The sequence below is a fragment of the Mustela lutreola genome, chromosome 2 (genome assembly GCF_030435805.1).
Source record: "Mustela lutreola isolate mMusLut2 chromosome 2, mMusLut2.pri, whole genome shotgun sequence".
NCBI classification, from domain to species: domain Eukaryota; kingdom Metazoa; phylum Chordata; class Mammalia; order Carnivora; family Mustelidae; genus Mustela; species Mustela lutreola.
In genome coordinates this window covers 120,990,799-121,007,291 of record NC_081291.1, presented here as the reverse complement: position 1 = coordinate 121,007,291, position 16,493 = coordinate 120,990,799, and the positions used below count along the sequence as shown (strand labels likewise).

The 16,493-nt window shown below is 36.2% G+C and overlaps 1 long non-coding RNA gene across 1 annotated transcript in view; it reads right to left on the bottom strand.

Moving 5' to 3' along the window:
• The window catches only part of LOC131824837 (uncharacterized), a 71,706-nt gene that overhangs the window by 29,589 nt on the left and 25,624 nt on the right, over positions 1-16,493 (bottom strand). The gene's annotated exons all lie outside the window — the stretch shown is intronic.

The following is a 16,493-nucleotide window of genomic DNA, read 5'->3' as shown; positions in this document are numbered from 1 at the left end:
CCAAATATTGTTTATTTATCATTACAAATGATAAGTTTCTGGCTAAGACTGATGTTTGTCAGCTCAGATGGAAACGTTGGAATAACTAATATCATTTATTTTTAAAAAACTATAGTTAGGTGGCATGCAGAATGTATTAAAAGGAAAAGCTGCAGCTTCCTGGAACCTGATTTCCTCATTATGAGAGATCAAAGAGGTCAAAGATAGCTAATACACAAAGCTGAAAAAGAAGCCCTTGTTTCTAGTGATAGTTCAAGAAAGTGTCTTAGAAGATCCCATTCACATGTTCCAAAAGCGTTAATTCTCACTTAAACATCTATGGAAGTAACAACTACCCAGTGATTTAAAAGACCATAAAACAGATACAGCCCATTTTCTTTCCATTAAATATCCCACTGCAAATTCTACAATTTCACTTTCATATGTTCAAGAAACAATAAAACTAAAAATTTCTAAACTGGCTGATTCCTCAGTTCAACCATAGAAGCTGAAACAAGTTAGTTCTTTCTTGATATCCAAAATAATATTAAGAGCAACAATCTTTTTCTATGTGCTTACAAGAACTGTGAATTTAATTCTCTAAAAAAGATATGAAGTCGTGCCCTCTGCAAACCTTCTACTGAGATTAGATCTACACATTTTAAATTCTATTTGGACAATAGACTACAGTTTCCGTGCCTCTGTCATTAAAATCAACCCAATGTAAACTGTAATCACAATGAACCAAGGAATTAAGGTGAGATACTTAGTAATTCATACAAAAGACAAGTTAGATTCCCTGCTGTCGGCTTCAAAGGTTATAGGTAATAAACTAAAAACTACAAGCAAATTGAGACAAAGGAAGAGAATATAACTCTTAAATTTGACTTAGGTCATTGGATCACTTTATCATATCTCTCCCAGATGACAAAATAGAGACTTGAAATGTTGATATCCTAACCAGACACAATATTAAAAATATTTTACAACAATCTTGATACCAGTACTGACCTAGTAAAACAGACTCGAACTTCACAAAGAGCAATTACAGCCCTTTTGGTCTTTGAGGACCCTTTTGTAGCAGGCATCAACCATTTAGTGGCTGATTTAGGGGAAGTCTCGTGGGTTCTGTGGGAAGGTCTAGGGCCAATGCAGTGAGGATGATGATAGGGCCACTCAAAATGTTTGTAGTAGAAGCTCTTTACCAACCAGTAAAATATTATTTCAGTACTTTAACACCTGGAAGAGCCATACAATGAATGCCAAGTGAACATTACCCTTTGCACTGTCATGAGTTTTGAGTGACTGCGGAAAGGAGAAAGGAAGGGAAGGGAGGAGCAATGAACATATCAGTCCCTCTAAAATATTTTTTTTTACTTTGCTATTTCTCCTCCCTTAGTGAGATCCTACTCATCCAACAGAATTCAAATGTCATTTATAAAGTCAAATTCCTCGCTCCCAACACAAATTCCCCACTTGCCTTGTTTTCATTCTCCCCTCACTGTAATCTTATGTGTATATTTGTTCAATAGTTATTTGTTTAATGTCTCCTTCTCTCTTTAGACTCTAGGTCCCAAGAGATCTTAAGACTTGTTCTTTGGCTCACCACTTTCTAACAAACAGAAAAAAAATACTTGATGCACATTAAATATTTTTTGAATAAACAACAGCAATGTTTAAAATGCTACATACCATATAAGGTAAAATGAAACAGCAATTATCAATAGTTGCCTCACAGTGAAGGAGAAAATCATGCATGTAAAAAAAAAGAAGATAATAATTATAATATCTAACATTAATCAAGTTCTTACTAAAAATATTCAGTGTGCTAAAGTGTTTCAAATACTAACTTATTTAATTTTCCCAAAACCCTATGAGGTAAGCACTATTTTCAATGTCCCCATTTTGTAGATGAGGGAATTAAGGCTTAGAGGAATAAATTGTTAAAATTCCAGAGATAGTCAGTGATAGAACAAGGATCTGAAGCCAGGCCTATTGAGCACCAGAAGCTGAGTTCAGTCTCCACATATTCTGCTTCTTCATGTTTAATCCATCTCACATATGCCCCCTTCCTTTGGAGTGGATGAGCTGGCAGACATTTTGTACTTCTATACAGATTGGATTAAGTATGCATAAGAACCAAAGCAATACATTATAAGAGGAAAGATAACAAGGAAAAAAACTGCTGCAGATATATTCTGGTATCTATTCACTGAGCAGATGGTGTACTTCTGAGAAATACCGGGATATATGAAAGAAAACATTAGGCAACTGATGTTTATGTGGGTGTGGATTTCTGGCTACAGCAGATGCCTGTAGCTTCCTGACATCTGCCATATTCCACTCTAAGTACCAAAAAAACATACAGCTGACAAAGTTGCATAGATTGTAGCTTTGCATGTTAGTAAGTTGTACTTACTGGTCTTATAAGGCATCATCCAACCAAGAAGTCAAAAGCTAAAATTGATCTCTCAGATATCATAGCACAATAGAAAAAACACAGACTTTAGAATCCAACAAGCCTGATTTTAACTCAACACCAAAACAAACAAACAAAACAACCAAAAAACAAACAATTAAAAATTGGCAGAGACCTGAATAGATATTTTTCCAAAGAAGACATCCAGATGGCCAACAGACACATGAAAAGATGCTCAACATCGCTAATCATCAGGGAAATATAAAGCAACTCCACAATGAGATGTCACTTTACGCCTGTCAGAATGGCTAGAATGAAAAAGACAAGACAAGAAATAACAAGTGTTGGTGAGGACATGGAGAAAAAAGAACATCTTGCACTGTTGGTGGAAATGTACATTGGTGCGGCCACTATGGAAAACAATATGTTCTTCAAAAAATTAAAAAATAAAAATATCACATGATCTAGCAACCCCTCCTACTGGGTATTTACCCAGAGAAAATGACAACAGCAATTTGAAAGGATATATGCACCCCTCTGTTTATTGCAGCATTAATCACAATAGTCAAGGTAGGGAAGCAACCTAAGTGTTCACTGATCGATGACTAGATAAAGATGTTGAATGAATATTACTCAATCATAAAAAAGAATGAGATCTTGTCATTTGCAGAAACATGGATGGAACTAAAGGGTATTATGCTAAGTGAAATAAGTCAGACAGAGAAAAACAAATACCATATGATTACACTTATATGTGGAACCTACAAAACAAAATAAATGAACAAACAAAAGCAGAAACCGACCCATAAACACAAAGAACAAACTGGTAGTTGGCAGAGGGAAGGGGATGGAGAGATAGGCAAAACTGGTGAAGGGGAGTCAGAGGTACAGGCTTCTAGTTATGAATACATCATGGGAATAAAAGGTACAGCATAAGGATTATGGTCGAGGATATTGTAATAGTGTTGTATGATGACAGACATTAGCTATACTTGTTTTGAGCACAGCATAATTTACAGAGTTGTCCAACTGCTGTACATCTGTAGTGTACATCTGAGATGAACATAACATTGTGTTCCAACTATACTTCAATTTAAAAATTTTTAATTAAAAAAAATCCTGAGTTTATAATCTTAGGCCTGCCATTTACATTCTGTGTACTCTTGAACAATGTTTTTTTAACCTCACAGAGCTTAAGTTTCTTTTTAATAATATGACGCAGTATTGCCTAACCTGGTTGCTATAGGATTCAAGTAGAAATAAAGTGCCTTACAAACAGTAGCCACTTAATAAATGCTACCCAAATATCCCAACCAAACCGAAGTTTGGTACAGTTGATATGATGGTTACTTTAATGTGTCAATTTAGGAGGTGTTTTTGGATGAGAATAACATTTAAATGGGTCAATCTTGAGTAAACAGATTACTTATGAGGGTGGGTCTCATGCAATTAGCTTAAGGGCTAAACAGAATAAAAAGAGCAACCATCCTGACCAAGAGGGAATTCTCTAGCAGACTGCCTTCAGACTTCATCAGCACCACTGACTTTCCTGGTTTTCAGCTTGCTAGCCCACAGTGCAAAAGCCAATTCCTTATTACACACACACACACACACACACACACACACTTATGCATGTATACACACATCCTATTACATACACATCCTATCCTCTCAATTTATACATGTATGTGTATACACACACACACATACAGAGGCCTATCCTATTGGTTCTATTTCTCTGGAGAATCCTGACTAAATGTTCTTCAATTCTCTGATGAAACAGAACAATAAATTTTAGATCTAAATAAATATTAGATCTGGAGAGATGGAAGATAGGATTGGGCCCATGGAAAAAGCAGGTCTTGAAACTAAAGGAGTAATACCAAGTCAAGCCTAAAATATCCATCAGCCTAAAGACAATCTCCGTTTGGGGCAATCACTTAAGAAAAGGCTCAGAGAAAGTGAATACAAGTGTAGGGAGTGGGTCTGCCAACAGAGAAGCTAAGAAGTAAATTCTAGGAACAGGCTATGGGATAAATCTGATGATTGCCCCTCTTGTAGGATAAGAGTTCCAGAAATCAGTTTGTGTTCAATTAAGGCTCAGAAGAAGAAAGGGGATGGCTGAAACAATGGCCCACTGGGTGGTAAAACCAAAGGGTTAATCTAGGACAGGGCTCTCTAATTAGCAAAATTTGGAGGTTTCCTTATAGGTCAACTCTCAGAGAAAGTCTGGGAGCTCAGAGAGATCCTTACCACACAGGAGCACCTAGCCAGAGACAATAGGCCTGAATATGTTTATGAGAAAGCAACAAGTCCCAAGTCTCCTAAATAAACAAAATCTCAGAGTAGGCTTCCTAATGTCTTGAGTAAAGTCACAGGAAAAATCTCTAATAAAATTCAGATCACTGAGATGATGCCTCTGCCAAAATCTTTGCTTCGTTCAAACCACACATTTTTGCTGAAACTGACTAATCAACAATCCATGCAGTCAAATTTGTTCCATTCGTGATTCAGCATATCAAATTTTTTTTAAGTCACTCTTACTTTGGACCAACACCAAAGTACTGGCTTTACTATATACATTAACCCATTATTAGGCAGTTGTAAACAAGAATGTATAGTCAAAATTTCCAGAGAAACAGAACCAATTGTGTCTGTGTGTGTGTGTGCATATGTGTGTGTGTGTGTGTATACACACACGCACAGAGAAAGACAGATGGTGGGAGGAAGGGAGAAAGGACATGCTCATGTGATTATGGAGGCTAGAAGTCCCATCTGCAAGCTGGAGATCTGGGACAGCTGAACAGAGGTTTAATTCAGTTCAAGACTAAAGCTCTAAGAACCAATGGAGCCAATGGTATAAGTCTTAGTCCAAAGGCATGAAAGATCAATGTCCCAGCTCAAGTAATCAACAGAAAGGGCATATTCTCCCTTCCTCTACCTTTTTGTTAATTCAGGCCATTCTCAATAACGTGGGGCACCTGGGTGGCTCAGTTGGCTGGTTAAGCATCTGACTCTTGATTTCAGCTCAGGTCATGACTTCAGGGTTGTTAGATTGAGCCCTGTGTCAGCCTTTGCACTGGGTGTACCACCTGCTTAAGATTCTCTTTCTCCCTTTCCCTCTGCCCACCCCCACCCCAACTCCTGCTCATGTGCATGCACTCTCTCTTTCTCTAAAAAAAAAAACAAATAAATAGGTTAGATGATGCCATCCACACTGGAGAGGGCAAACTGACTCACTCACTGAACCATTCAAATTCTAATCTCATCCAGAAACATCCCCAAAAACACACCCAGAAATAATGTTTAGTCAAATGTCCCAGCATCTCATGATCCAATCAGGTTGACAAAATAAACCATCAGGAAGAATTTGGGTCATTATTCTGGGGATCTTATTTCTAAGTCCTATTGAGAAAAGTTGTAAAGTTGAGGACTGGTGATGCTGCTAATGGGGGGGGGGGGTTCACTCAAATTGTTATAGTCTAGGCCAGGGGCTGGCAAACTACTCCTGTAAAGGGCCATATGATAACATTTTAGGCTTCGTACATCATAAGGTCTCAGCTACTAAATTCTGCCTTTGTAGTACAAAAGCAGCCGTGGACAACACATAAATGAAAAGTGTAGTTGTGTCCCAATTAACTATTATGGACTCTGAAAACTGAATATTATATAACTCCCACATATCACAAAGATTATTTTGCTGTATATTTATTTTTCAACCATTTAAAAATATAAAAGCCACCCTTAGCTCACAGGCCATACAAAAACAGGTTACAATTTGCTAACTCTCGGTCTAGGCTGATAGTTCTTAAACTGTGGCCTTTGGTACTTTGGGAGATTCCCTTCTCCTAATGGTATCTGACTCAAAATTTTGAGTTCCTTCCTTGGTTGTTATGGACTAGATAAATGACATGAAATGCCCTAAACATATTGCTATGTACATGTAAGACTACTAACTAGTAATCTACTAACTGATTTTTTAAGCATTACTCAATTTTAATCATTAAAAAACTAAAACTGATCCAGTAGTAGAATTTCTCCCACCTCTTAGCCTTTTTAGCTTTCACAAAGATTACATGTTATAGCCCCCAAATAACCTCGCAGACATTATATGCCATCATAACCTTAATTTCTATTCCTTACCACTTACTATTATTGTAATTAGTTTAAAATCTGTCATTCCTAGTAGACTATAAGCTCTGTAAGATAAATAAATAAAATCTTTTTAAAAAAATTATCAGTTCAGTTTGTTGATGGTTGTTTACACTACTGTTTATAATGACTTCATGTATTTTAGGATATAATTTCGCATTGACAGTTCCTTGAGACTGCATGAAATATGGCTCTGAGTCATTCATACTTCTATTATTAAAAGTTATATGAAATTCACTCGTGGGGTGAGGGATGAAGGATAGAGGGGGAGGTTAATGCTTTATTTTTACCTCCAAATTCTTACTTCACTGGAAAGTGGTCAAGAGGTTTAAGAACCATTGTATTTGCAAGAGATGCTTTGTGAACCCTAGAGACATGTATCTTTTAGTTGACACCCTTTGGTTTAGGGGTGATGCTCATTTAATTCATGCTTCTTCTCTACCCCAAGACTAGACTTTCATCCTGCTAAGCCTCACCTCAGCTTCACTTGGGGTGATGCAACCTGTACTAGCTGTTTCTAAGGCAAGACAGGAAAAAGAAAGAATCCTCCCAACTCAAGACAATGCTTCCAAGTCATTAGCTCTCTATGTGTTTTGTTTTTACAAACATGCAGGTACAAAATGGAGCTCCAGGGATGATGGTGCAAACCTCCATGCCTTAAAAGCAGGCTAATGTGAAAATGAGCAAAACTTCCTTTAAAAATGTCAGGACTACTGATCTGTACTCAACAGCCTCAGATATAGTTTTAGTCTGATTAACCTCAGTATTTCTAGCACTTAATCAAGAAAGAGCCAATTCCAACGGTTCTTATTTTAAACTATTTCACTAAAGGCAAGACAAAGGTAATTTAGGTAAAAACAAAAGTTAAACAAAACAAGGGAAAGGAATGTTAATTACTTTAGGGAAATGTATAAACTCTCTCTTTATTGAATGCTCTATGGTTATTTGTTCTAATTGCCCTTTAGTGAGTATTTATCGTGCACATTCACAAGCTGCTCATTAGAATTGCTGATTTGATGATAAGAGGAAAACTGCAAAACTACCAATAAGTTCACCAGATAGAGAGAGCCTTGTAATCCTTTACATCCTTAACTCCTTCAGCAACCTCTGCACAAAGTTTTCAAAGAATCTAAAGACACAGTTCTGCCAAACCCCACCCTGATACTCTGATAAGTACTCAGAATTTAACCTGCAAGTTTTACACAGATTGACCCAATTTGGTAAAATTGAAAGAGGTGGCTAAATTGTTCCTGACACTATAACAAGTCCTTGAAAAGAGATCATCTTGTCAAGCTGTGATGTCTAGTGATCTCAAAAAAACAAGCTGTTTTTGTAAGTGTGGAAGTGTTTGTAAAGGAGAGAGCTGCTGCTGCTCTTCCTTTCCTTTTTTTCTTTCTTTTGAAAAATATTATAATACTGACAAAAGAAAAACTGTTTTGCCTTCCATCTTTGGCCTAGTTGATACAAGTGAACATCTCCCAGAGGGGTCTTTCTCTTGTCACCATCTATCCAGATCCTACCTGGTGTTTGATTCCAGCTGAAGCCTTCCCCTATCCCACTTCTGCCTGAGTCAGCTTCTAAATGCATCGGCCCTTACTGATTCTAAAGCAGCATGGTCTCTGATGCTCACTCTCTTTCTCTCTCTTACTTCTTGGTTCCTATGCTTTTATTGAACTGTTCCTCTTCTCCATAATCAAGAGGGCTAGAAGAGAGCTTTATTTCCTTTCCAAGCAGGAGGAGAGGAGGTATGAGAAGCTATTCATAGGGTACTGTGAGAACACCAACACAGATGGGGGGAGTTAGGAAAGACTGCCCAGAGAAGATACCCAAAAGCAACATTCTGTCATTCCTAGGCCACTGCTTAACCCAATGATCCAGCAAAGTCTCTGGTTCTCTTCATTTTCTTTCTGCGTACCCTTCCTTACAACTTTCTCTTTGAAAGTACATCTACTTTATACTCAGTCCTTTTGGTTCTTCTTCATCGATAAGACTTCCTTTCTTTTCTTCCTTGTAGGGGCAGAAAGCTGATATAGAAACAAGTCTGCTACAGGTTTAATGGGCACTCTGATGTATTTTTATTTTTCTCATACAATTCTGTATTATGTATGCCCTAGTGCTGTTGCATATGGATAGGTTCCAGGTCACTGGTTGTTAAACCTATACTCCAGTTCTGGAGTGATATTTCACTTGCAGACTTCACTGTCTACTGAGCAAGTATGTTATTTGTGTCAGAACAGAAGATAAATAAATGATAATGCAGCAGACGCTCCACCCAGGGATTTTTATGTTCTGTAAGCAAGTGTAATAGTATACCCACTTTTTGAGTAGTCTCTGAGGATGGAGAAATTTTATGTATCTAAAAAGCATAGAAATGAACTTTCAAAAATGAACAAACTTTATCTCACAAGGGAAATCTAGATTTTAAAAAGGTACTGTTCTTATATAGTCACAGTCAGAGGCAGCATTCTTTATTTGGAGGTAAACAATTAAACATAGACATACAGACAGAAAAGACACAATGAAAGCACACTATAGACATTAAAAGAGTTGAAAAGAAGAGACATGAGCCTTATTACTCAAACCACACTGACTATGAAATATCTTGCTGTCAGAATGTTCTGAAATGTTCTTTATAGGACTAATTTTGGGGCTGTAAAAAAGGCTGTATGTACATTAAGGCTTTTGGATCACTGACAATATTTTTAACTATTTAATATTTTGTTACTTTGGGGGAGCCTGGGTGGCTCAGTTAGTTAAGTGTCTACCTGCAGCTCAGGTCGTGGTCTCAGGATTCTGGGTTCAAACCCTGTTCAGTGGAGAGTCTGCTTCTCCCTCTCCCCATGCCCCTTCCACCTCTGCTTGCGTGCTCTCTCTCTCTCCAAGTAAATAAAAATCTTTTAAAAAATGTTTTTAATATTTTGTTAATTTGGATTTTTATTTATTTTTTAAAAAATTTTTTAAAGATTTTATTTACTTATTTGGGGGGGGCATGAGTGGGGTGAGGAGCAAAGGGAGAAGCAGACTCCCCACTAAGCAAGGAGTCTGATGCAGGACTCCATCCCAGGACCCCAGGATCATGACCTGAGACAAAGGCATTTTAAGACCGCCTTCTTCCCCTCATTTTTTTTTTCTTTTGGGTAGAAAAGTAGTTCTTGGAGAGATAAAACCCACTTTATGTATTAGTTGTTTGAACCTTCTATAAGACACTTTTTGGCCACAAAAAGAGATTCCACAATTCTTAAAGATGTGAGACCTGAAACTTCAGGGAAGTTAAGCATAAAGATCTTTGGGTTGCTCTCGATACAAGTTACTTTGGCAATTCAAAGAAAATTGGAATATATATATATATATATATATATATATATATATATATATATATTTGAGAGAGATAGAAAGAGAGACAGAGAGGGGGAAGAAGAATATAACCCAAAGTCATATCTGAGTTTGGGCAGGTTGGTCAAAGATGAAAATGTCCTGTTCCGTTCCTGCCACTGACATATGACACACTATGCTTTTCCTTCAAGTTCTGCAAAACACCTTAAAGAGACAGACCATTCCCTTTGGTGCATCTCCCCATGAATGTGTTTGCTCTTATTTTATTATTTAAATTGGAAACATAATTCGGATGTTGTCTGCCTTAAAGGATCAGTAACTACAGGGGTAAACTTGGCAAAAACATGTTATAATTTAGATTTCCATGTACCTAGTCTCTTGTTTCTGTCCTCTGAATAGATTCCCATCTGATCAACTTTTTGATGCATTGGAAATGCAGGTTACAATTCATCAGTCCCAAAGATGCTGATTCAGTAGGTCTAAGAATTTTAGTAGGATCTCCAGTTATTGTAATGCCCAATGGTGCTAAGATCATACTGTGAACAAAACTGCCTTAGTGAATTTAAGAAAATGCATTCCCTTTTCTAAATTATGTGTGTATATTAATTCCTATTTTCTAGTGTGGAATACACTTTTTATATTCCTATACATTGAATTTCAGATATTGTAGGTATGAGAAATATTTAGGAGCAGAGTAAATAAAAAACTACCTGGTATATGACGGTTATAGTGATTGAAAGAAAAGTTTTTAAATGGTGTTAAAATATGCATTTCTTCTAGAAAGCATTTTTTCATAGCTTAAATAGAAAAAAAATTAGGGGTCAATCTTATTTGTATAGTGCTACCTCTGACTGTGCCTATATAAGAACAGTGAATTTTTTAAAATCATAGTGTCCTTTGTGAGATAAAATGATACCTGTTAGCAACTAAAAAATAAAAATAAAAATACTGTGAATAAATCACTTTGGAATAATTACCTAAGAAATGGCCATCATCACTCTCCACCCCACCCCTTGGTGTTTCATACCCATGCCATATACGCAAGTACCCTGGGTTCAGAAAGCAACAACTGTGTGAGCAATATCCTCTGTGTGACACCAGAGACCAAAAAATGGATACGAGGGACGTTACAAAGAAGAATTGATTATGATGAAAGAAGAGCCTTTAGTTCTTCCTGACTTCAAGGATAGGAGAGGCTTAGGAGAGATTTAGGAGTCCTGCTTAAATCACAGGTTTCAAGCTGGGTAATAAGAGAATCATGATGCCACCAACAGAAACAGAAAAGAGAAGAGCTGATTTTGAAAGCAAAATGATGTGTTTCAAGAGATGATGAAATTTTCAAATTGATGACAGGATGAGATGCCCAAATAGAAATGTCTAGCAGACAACCACAGATACAATACTGCAGCTCAGGGGCACCTGAGTGGTTCAGTGGGTTAAAGCCTCTGCCTTCAGCTCAGGTCATGGTCCCAGGGACCTGGGATCGAGCCCCACATTGTGCTCTCTGCTCAGCAGGGAGCCTGCTTTCCCCTCTCTGTCTCTCTGTCTCTCTGCCTACTTGTGATCTCTCTCTGTCAAATGAATAAATAAAATCTTAAAAAAAAAAAAAAAAAAAACAATACTGCAGCTCAAAAGAAGGGACAGCCCAGGAGATGGTGATTTGATTACTTTCACTTATGCAATGGTTATGGCAGTGTAATGGATGAAACATCGGAAGGGAAAGAGTGAAGAAAGACAATCAGAACATATGGCTCCAGACCTTTAAGGTAAGGAAAAGAACAAGAGAACAGGAGAATGTCAGCTGTGTGAAGCACAAGACAAAAGACCAGTGAAAATGGAGACCAAGAAAAAAAATTAGGTTTATAAATTTGGAAGCTATTAATATTCTTTAGGAGAGCTAGATTTTAGGATAATGAGGAAGTCAGAAAGAGTAGTGATATCTGCACTGGCCAACAGAAATAAAATGTGGACCACATATGCATCTTAAAATTTTCTAGTAGCTACATTAAAAACTAAAAACAGAACTATATTTTATTTAACCCAAAATTTCAATTTGCAATTTAACAGAAAAATTATTGAAAATTTTACATTCTTTTATCTTTTTTCATCTTATGGATTTAATGTATATTTTACATTTATAGCACATCTCAATTTGGCTGCTACATTTCAAGTGTTTATGAGCCACACATAAATAGTGGCTTCCTCATTGAATAACTCTGAAAACAGAAAGTAAACACATCCCATGAAACGTGGTAAAGACAGGAATGGGTCTTGGAAGCCAGTAACCAATGTTAAAAGTGAGGGATAAAGTAGGCTAAATTGATTATCTGAAGCTTGGATGAGAAATGGGAGGGCAGTGGCAGATACAGGTCTTAGAAATGACATTAGGGAGCAACAACTAGACCTCTGTTGGCAGTTCAATACACTAGGAGGAGAATGAGAAATGAGGATAAGGCCACTGTAAATGGGTTAAGGGGAAGGTGGTCCAACAGAGAGAGTCATATTTGAGTTATGTTGAAAGAAACATTTCATTATGAGTAAAAACAGTGTGGAAATAAATGAAGATCAACCAAATTAACTAGCAAAGGCTATTTATTTAAAGCTTGGTATAGCGAAGAAGTTAGCCATTATTACTCGCATTTTGGCAGACACTCAAACACGGGCAGAGGAGTGGAAAAGTTTTATAGTGGAGAAAAGGAAAGGCTTCACATATGCCTTGAAAGGAGGCTGTAGGCATGGGGAAGCCATATGCTATCTAACTACAAATGGGACATCCTATGTGACTGGTTATGGGTACATATTTAGCTCCTCTAGTTGGTCATAAATTGGAAACAGGGAAAATTTAGGAAATTATTTTTTATTAACCAAGTCCTGGCCATTTGGGGCAAATTGTAATAGAGGTTATTTTTGGTTTTCTTGATTGTTACCAGAGACAGCAATCTGACTTCCTGTAAGTCTGATTTATAGCAAGCTGTCTTTCTTGGGTGCTTATTGTAGATAATGGGTTAGTTTCCTACTTAGGTTGCTGCAAATTATGGATTAAAATTCTATTCATATATATGGTCTGGCCATTGTCCATTTATATATCCAGTTTTTCAGTAGCTTTGCTTCTATTATTCATTGGAACACTGTCCTTTGGAATTTAGTATAGCTCAGGAAGGTCATATGTTGGAAGTCAAAAGACTTGGGTCATAATCTCTATTCTTTCATTAATTAGTAATATTCCTAAACTCATCATAAAACTTCCCTATTCCTCAAATATTCTCATCCAAAAATTAAAGAAATCAAAGTTTTCAGAAATTATAAAAGGAAGGCAGAAAGAATCTGCACAGAAGAATCTGCTTGAGATTTTCTCTCTCTCCTTGCCCCTCACACTTGTGTTCTCTCTCTCAGATAAATAAATCTGAAGGAAGGAAGGAAGGTAGAAAAGGAGGGAGGGAGGAGGGAGGGGAAGGGAGGAAGGAAGGAATAAAAGACTGACAAAATTACATCAAAAATTAGAAAGAAAGAAAATAATGAACTGACAAAATTACATCAAAAATTAAGACAAAATTATAAGGTGTCCATATACCAACAGGGGCAATAAATGAGATAGGATATCATCTGAGGAGAAAGGATATCATCTGAAACTCATGAGCTAAAGAGAAGCCTAAGAAAAGAACACTAGTACTAAGGGCATTATATTAAAAAAAAATTATTACCATTAGTGTAAAGGTAACCACAAGAACAAAGAATATAAACCTTCTTAAATACCAAATCAATATAAAAAAAGGACAAAGAAAACATGACAAATGTGGATGACAGAGTCCAAAATTTACCAATGACATTAACAAATTCAAATGGACTTCACTAACATATTAAAAGAACAAGTTATTTCAGCTTATAGAGCAAACCCCAACTCTATGCTGTACATTAGAAAAACCCTTCAAACAAAATAATCTGAAAGTTTAAATATAAACAGATGTGCAAAAGTACTCCAAAAGAATGCAAACAACAAACAAAAAAGGAGGAGTTGTGATCTTAATATCTTACAGCCTAGAACTCAGTACCTTAAGCATTAAAGAAGACAATAAATGACAAGTCATTATGCAAAAGACCATGGGTATATAACAGCTTTGAATATTCATGTACCAAATTTCATTTTAATCACTTTATAAAGCAAATACTATAAGAAATGCAAGGAGAAATAACCAGAAACACACAATAATACACAAGGTTAATATACATTCTCAGTCCAAGACAGGTCAAGTGGACATAATAAAATAATGATATAGAAGCCCTGAACAACATAACCAATAAAGTAAATTATATGAATATATATCAGATTTTGCATCCCCAAAATAGAAAATACATCTTCTTTTCAAGACCAGATAAGCTTCCATATATTATGGTCCAAAGAAAATCTCAAAGAGCTTCATAAAGTAGAAATGATACAAGATAATTCTCTCATATTAAAAGTATAGACATTAATAACAAAATCAAAACATAATTAGGCCTTTCTATCTCATGTTATCTATTAAATGTGAGTCAAAGAAGAACTGAAATTTCAGAAATATTTATAAAAATAATAGATATGAAGACATTATATATCAGAATCAAAGTTAAATCAGTTAAAGCAGGGGCGCCTGGGTGGCTCAGTGGGTTGAGGCCTCTGCCTTTGGTTCGGGTCATGATCCCAGGGTCGTAAGATCAAGCCCCACATTGGGCTCTTTGCTCAGCAGGAAGCCTGCTTCCCCCTCTCTCTCTGCCTGCCTCTCTGCCTACTTGTGATCTCTGTCTATCAAATAAACAATTAAAATCTTTTTTTTAAAAAAAAGCAGTTAAAGTAAAGACCAGTAAGAAAAATCATAGCCAAATATGGTTATACATACACAAAAAATGAAAGAATTAATATAAATATCTACTTGAATAATAGACATTCCTTGTTCTTGAATAGTATTTATTTAATATCACAACAATGTCATTTCTTCAAGAGTAATATAAGCTTTAGAGCAGTTAAAAAGAAACAGAACACAGAAAGAAGGAAATATATAAAATAATGGAAAAAATGACAAGTTTTAAACAAAAAAAGTATTATAAATATATCAACATGCTGGTTTTCTGGAAAGAATCAGCAAAATCCAGAACCCACTAATTAATCAAGCAAAACAGAAGCAAAAATATGCAAAATAAGAAATAAGTAAATAACTGTTAAAAAAGAATATTAAAATTAAAATCTTAAGACATTGTATGGCACAACTCTGTGCACATAAACTATGAAACCTAGATGAAATATACGTTCCAACAATTGACCCTCGTAGAAACAGAATGTCAAACAAACTAAATTCCATTGAACAAATACAAATAGTTTATCAAGACACTAGCCCACAAAAAGCACAAGGCAAAACAGTTTGACAAGGAATCCTAGCAAACTTCCAAAAATTATATTATCCCAATACTCCTATGTTCCAAAACATGGGGTGGGTGATGTGGAGATCTGCCTATTCTCCTAAATACCTCTTTAACCTGGCCCTATGATCTATTCTCACTACCACTGTCTGAGCACAGATTCTTAAAATCTTTTGCCTAGACTCTCCATTCCTTCTCCCTCTAATTTTTCCTACAAGCTGATGCTGAGTGTTACTTTTTTGAAAAAGAAAATATGACCACATATTCCTGCTAAGTAAGTTATAGGTGTGAAAACTACAACTGGGAAAACTCTGCTATCATCTTAAACACATTCTGTCTAATAAGTCTAATTATCAATTCAGATGTGGAGTTTTAGGGGACCTTTGGTACATCCAGGAAGTTTGTTTGGGAGAGATTATAGAATTTAAAAGATGGCTAAAGACGGAATTATAGAAAACATATCAGAGAAAACTGAAGGAGAAACAAAGATAATTTAGTGGGGGGAAGTTAAGGGTATGAGACAGATCTTCCCAATGATTTTGTGGGGCAGTCAAATAACTAATCATTCTTATTTTGAGACCCTTCTCTCAAAACTTCTAGCGGAGGTCACTCACCTAGCATGTGATGTAGGCAGGACTAAAGCCCACATTACAGATAACCATGGCTGGCATTCCATATGCACTGCCTCTTTCTTCATCTAACAGTCCTTAGTGATCCTGTCCTCTGAAATGCCATGGTTTCTAATGTTGCCCCCTGTTGATAGCTGACTTTTCTTAGATTACATTATGTTCTTCATAAGAGCAAGAACCATACTTTACTATACTTTTTAATCAGTAAAGTTACCTAGCACACCAGAGCACTAATTTCTATTACTGAACACTTGTGTAACTTATCACTATAATATATATTTTCTTAAATCTAATCAATTTCTCTGAAGACTGGCACATATTTTTTGTGCTATTTTACTGTTGAAAGAGATTGAGAGGAAGTGTGCTACACGCATAGCAATGTTATGGCTTACATATTTTTTCTTAGGTCAACAGCAATTTCAAATATTTTGTTGCATTATCACCATCAATAGATGATATGATTTTAAAAAATCATATTCTTATTATTAGCTCAAACTGCTGTCCAAATGTGAAAGTCATGCTTTAAGTGAAGAGCCAAGAAAACCAGATGAGGTAAGAAAGTACCTTGATTAATGTAGTAAAGTGCTCTCAAC